Here is a 6105-nt window from a genome sequence, read left to right as displayed (position 1 = left end):
CGAGAGGGCGCAGCAGGGACTGGGCGGCGGCGGCGGCGACGCCGGGCCTATGAGGAGGCGGAGGCCGGGCCAGGGGAGGGGCCTCGCGACGCCGCCAGCCAATCGCAGCGCCGCCCTGGCTCAGCCGTCGACTTTGCGGTTCACAGGCCAACGCCGCCGCCGCCGCCGCCGAAAGAGGAGGGAGGGCGGTTTTAGGGTTTAATGTTTATTTTAATGTTATTTACAACAACAAGAAGAACAACTTCATTTTCTTATATCCCGCCTTTCTCCCAACAGGGATGAAATAATAATAACAACAACAACAACAACAACAATAATATCTTATATCCTGCCTTTCTCCCAACAGAGACATAATAATAATAATAATAATAATAATAATAATACATTGTTTTCTTTCCTTATATCCCGCCTTTCTCCCAGCATAGGGACTATATAATAATCTTAATAATAATGATGATCATAATAATAATAATTATGGAAATGGCAAGTAATTGCGCGAATTATTGCCAGGTGCAATTGCGCAAACAAAAAGTGACATCAAAAATGCATTCTCATTGAAATCCCAAAAGTAAAAGCCATGTGCCTCAATGCTTCTTTGTGACCACTTTCATGGCGGGTTTTGTGCGACGACGTTGTGTGAAATGGTTCCACGTAATCACGCCGTATTTCCGGGATATTCGTGAGATAAACCCCCTTTTGAATACACTTGTCCCTCCATGTTCTCTAGGGTTGGGGCACAAGACCCCTGAGAATATGGGGGAAACCGCAAATAACATAAACACCAGGTTTTTAACCTGAGAGGATGCCTCTCTGGGAATCTCTAGGTCCTCCATTGCAACTCTGTGGTCAATGTCCGACAGACACTGGCCATAGAACTGCGCTGGAGGAGCTACAGAGGCCTAGTAGAGTCCTCTCTAGGAAGAATCTCTAGGTCTTTTAGTGCAACGTTCAGTCAAAGTTGACCATAGAGTTGCACTGGAGGACCTAGAGACTCCTAGAGAGAACATACATATTAATCAAATAGGCAAATATGGAGGGATGAGTGTAAATGCGTATACTACTAAATACTGGGTATATCTTTAGGCCCTGCGGACAAGATGTATATGAACCCTAGGCCCCACTGCAGAAATAATCCACTTTGGGATCACTTGAACTGCCTTGGCTCAAGGCCAGGGAATCCTGGGATTTGCAGTTTATTGTGGCCCCAGAGCTTTCTCTGACAGAGAAGGCCCAATGCCTCAGAAAAACTACACTTCCCAGAATCCAATGACATTAATGCAGGGCTAAATTCAAACTGGGTTATTCATGCAGTCTTTCCCCTCAGGATTACAAGCTAAAGCATCCAGGAAGAGGCTGCAGAGAAGGCCGCGTGACCCTCTCCTCAAAAATGCTGCCCTTCCATAGACTCTCTCAACCCGGGGGCGGCGACGGCCGTCAAACAAATAATTAAACCCGGCGAAAGAAAATGCTGAGTTCAGGCAAGGCCCATAACACGAGTCACGTGGAGCCTTGTAATAATTGCAAAATAAAGGGGGCGGTGTTTTGTCACGCGGAGGCCGCTGGGCGGAGCCACAGCGGAGGGGCGGGGCTTGGCAGGAAACAATTAAAGGGACATAGACATAACATTAGACACAGATATATGTCTGTCAGTCTAAATAATGTATATTGCAATATATAATATAGTATATTACATATCTTTATGTGTGCATAGCAGTTAAAAGGACAAAATGCACACACACACATATGTATGTTTACACCACTTTAACTGTTCACACACACACACACACACGTCTCTCTAATATATATATATATATATATGTGTGTGTGTGTGTGTGTGTGTGTGTGCAGGGCAGCTAAAGTGGTGACAAAATGCATATATCTATATTTACAGCTCATTAACTGCCATGCACACACACACACACATACGTCTCTCTCTCTCTCTATATATATATAAAAAGTATAATGTATATATATATATATATATATATATATGTGCATGCAGTTAAAGTGGTGACAAAATGCATATATATATATACACACACACACACACACACACACAGAGAGAGGTGTGTATGTGTGTGAACAGTTAGTGATGCAAATTGAATATGTATAATACGCACACAGGTATGTTTTGTCCATAGCTATATACAAAATACATTTTGTCGCCACCTTAGCTGCCGTCCGCACATCAATTCTGGGCTTTGCAGTTTTGTGAGCTTTAGCTTCTTTGTCAGAGAGCTCTGGTGCCACGACAAAATACAAATCTCCCAGGATCCCATTGGATGGAACCATGGCAGCCAAAGTGGGGTTCAAACTGGGTTCTATCTGTAGTGCAGACGCAGCCTTGGAAGCCCACAAAGATGGCACTGGACACAGTTAAAACCCTTAAAAACAATTCATTGCAGCACTGCAGAATGTAAAACTCTTCCTCTGGGCCTTCGGATTTTGGATGCTTTTCTGTAAATCTTGTAAGGCTTGCATTATGTTGCTGCAAAGCACTGGCAAGAAATTCAGATGCGCTGAGACTGAGGTACACATCTATTAGCATTAGATAGCAGAAAACAAACATTATTATTATTATTATTAATCAAACTTATTAGCATTAGACAGCCAAAAACTTGCACAGAATATGACTTTGTTGATTCAAGCAGGAGGTGGATGTATTTATTTCTAATGTTGTTATAGCTGTAACAACTGAGGAGCACGTCATTAATGTATTTGACAGACAGAGGGTGCAGCATTAAAATTATACAATACAGTTGAACAATCAATAAGATACTAATACTGAATTATGCCTCCCTGTTACTTAAAATCTTCAAACCTCAACTCATGTACTATTGTATTTAGAGAGAGGGGTCTTAGTCATTGCCTCTATACCAAATCCGATGGGAAGGAAGGCCACTGTATCCTCTAAAGTTTGCTTCTGGGTAAGTGTTTGTATGATAGTAGTGTGGAGTAGTGGTTTGAGTACTGGACCAGGGTTTGAATCCCCGCTCAGCCATGAAACCCACTGGGTGACCCTGGTCCATTCACACTCTCTCAGCCTCAGAAGATGGCAATGGCAAACCCCCTCTTTAAGAAATTTGCCAAGAAAGCCCTGCAATAGGGCAGCCCTAAATCGGAAACGACATGACGGCGCATGACAACAACAATGGATTTTAGAAGTTGTGGGTCAGTGATGTTGCACTAGAGCTCTCTAAAAGAGGTGGCTAAGTATCCAACAAAACTACAGTTCCCGGAGTACCATAGCATTGAGCCATGGCAGTTAAAGTGATGCCAAACTGGGTTATTTCTGCAATGCGGATGGAGTTTGGGAGAATCTATTCACTGAAGCACTTCCATCAGCTGAAGATTGAGGGTGAAAAGAGGAACAACTTCAAAATGATCGACAGCCTTTTCACCGAAATGCGATTATCAGTGGACTGATGATTTAATCAGCAAACAGGAGGCCTTGGTTTCTTTCTTTCCCTCCGGCTCCCTTCTTTGCAAATGACTTTTAAAGCAACCTTTCGGTTTATATTTTTGAGGCAATAATTGTGACACTTCTTTAAATGCCCAGGATTTCAGGATTGTGTTACGGGAAGCCTTTCATATCTTATGGATCAAGGTTACTAGAATGTGTGAAATAAACAAGACAGAGCTGTAACCTAAATGAATTGAATTAAATTACAATGGTTTTAAAGAACTGCTCTTTCCCCCAGGAGTTTATTGGGCAAGTCTGCTCTGCAGCAAACAGTAAAAACTTTATTCCAGAGAAACCTAAATACTGATCCATGGTAGTTAAAGTGCTGTCAAACCAAACCATTTCTGCAGTGCAGATGTATGTAGATTTAGTTATGCTTCAAGTAGAGCCATTTCGATCAGTAGAACATCTTAGCCATGACTAACCAAGCCCCACTAATTTTGATCCAGCGCTAAGCCTGGAGTCCTGAACACATTCATATGTTATCTTGAATGCAACGTATTTCTCATCAAACAGTTGTACAATTCTGTAGATAAAAAAATCCTTGGCTACAAAGGGCTGACTGTATCACAAGATTCCCCCCCCCCCCCCATTTTACAACAATTATGACGCTGTGGCTTTCTTCAAATACTTGCTGCAGAAATGCGGCATACATGTTGCTGAGCATCTCACAAGAGAGAACAAACAGAAGGCTGCAACTTTTCTTACAAACAGAAGCGTGGGAAGGAATGATCTTATGTGAGATGGTACTAAAGATGCGCTATTGCTCACAGGGAGAGTTGTGAGACCTAGCCGGTTGCAGCCACTTTATTCCACCTGGAATGTGTTATTAGCATTATGCCAAAACCATTTAATGCTCCCAAAAGTGAAGCCTAGAACTAGAGCTTTCCAATTGGCTTGATCCTCTTAGCCGGCAAGGCCAGCCTTTCAGGATTAGCATTTCACTTCTGCTTTTGAACCACTGGGTTTTACTCTGCTCTGTGACCTCAATACTCAAAGCTAGCTGAGTCACAAAGGGCTGCTGCTGTTAGTTTCTACTCATTTCTCCTCTGTGCAATCTTTGGTATTATTCTTTCTATCCAGCCTTTCCCCCAGATTGGGACTCTAAAGCGGCTTACAATGACTAAATGCAGCCCATTCTGTGCTCTGCATACATGCATGCCATAGCCAGAGGTTTGAAAAGAACCAAGCAAGATTGCCTTTCTATAGCTATAGTATGATGATCTTGCTCATCCAGCTGAACAGTAGCTCATATCCACAGAAATCTGAACCTAGAAAAGATGTTTCGTTTATGGTAGCAGCAGGCAGCTGTAGGCAGTGAGGACCAGTCCTTGTCCACTGAATGCGCTGGGCAGAAGTTTTTTATGTCAGCATGGGAAGCGAACCCAACATATACCACCACCACACTTCTCCATCCTATGCTGAAATTCAGTGTGTGCCAATGATGCTTGTTGTTGTTGTGTGCCTTCAAGTCGGTTCCAATTTATGCCGTTTTCTTGGCAAGTTTCGTTCAGAGGCTTGCCATTGCCTTCCCTTGAGGCTGAGAGCGTGTGACTTGCCCACGGTCACCCAGCGGGTTTCATGGCTGGGCTGGGAATTGGACCCTGGTTTCGAGCCACAGTCCCAACATTCGAACTACTATGCCATGCTGGCTCTCTTTTAATCTTCTTGGAAATTCTGAGGCTTGCTGCACTCAATCCATTCCAGGGATGAGCCTGCGCTGTTATTTTAGATCTATGTTTTCCAATGGTTATCTTTAAAAACGTGGTGCGATGAGTCTTTCAGCCTTGAGAGGAATCAGCTGCATCTGAGTCACTGCTAGATGTTTACAATGACAACCTGGGCAGGTTAGAAATAGCTTTTGTTTTCAGAATCTGATAAAGAGCCAGAAGTTGCAATGAGCACATCAGGGGGATAGAGCTGGATACATGTGTAGAATTGCCCTTTGCATTACATTGATTTCTGGCACAGGCATCCTTGTGGCCAGGAAAATACAGGCACTTTTCCAAACCTAGAAAGCCATATTAACTATAAGAAAGGCACTAGTGCCTGGTTTACATTATCAATGGCTTGGTATTTGTAGCTTGTTCTCTCTTTTCCTGCTTGTAGCGAAGCACTATTTGATATTCTCTGTAAAGTGGCATGCATTTATTACAGTTATTTATATTCCAGCTTGCAGGATACCAGGCTGTCCAGGGCAGCATCCATGTAAAAAGACACAATGGTATTAATTTATCACAAAGTTATCAGCATCCTTTCCACAGGGTAGTAGATGGCCTTGTAGGAGTGTGTAATGTACATCTAGAGAAGGGCTTTACATCTTCTTCACTACCCTCTTCCTCCTTTACACTGTCCTTCTCATCTCAAATGAAAAACCACCATTAAACTGTGTCTAGCAATTCTAGTGGAGTAAAATGAGTAAAAGCTAGTCTGATAGCTTGCATGGAACAAGGAGGAAATGTAGGGAGGACAGAGGGCAAAACAAAGCTGGCCCAAATGATGCCCAGCTGCAATTTTTGTTACATCTAAACCATGCCAAAGATGACTCTTCTAGAGCTCCAAAAGCCCCGCCCTTACAACACATTTAACATATCAAAATGTACATAAAACACATACTACATCATACATGACAAAATGAAGAG

The sequence above is a fragment of the Sceloporus occidentalis genome, unplaced genomic scaffold, assembly GCF_023333645.1.
Source record: "Sceloporus occidentalis isolate IW3139 unplaced genomic scaffold, rSceOcc1.0.p SCAF_8, whole genome shotgun sequence".
Classification (NCBI taxonomy): Eukaryota; Metazoa; Chordata; class Lepidosauria; order Squamata; family Phrynosomatidae; genus Sceloporus; species Sceloporus occidentalis.
The sequence above is the reverse complement of the archived record's forward strand: the minus strand, read 5'-3'. Positions refer to the sequence as shown.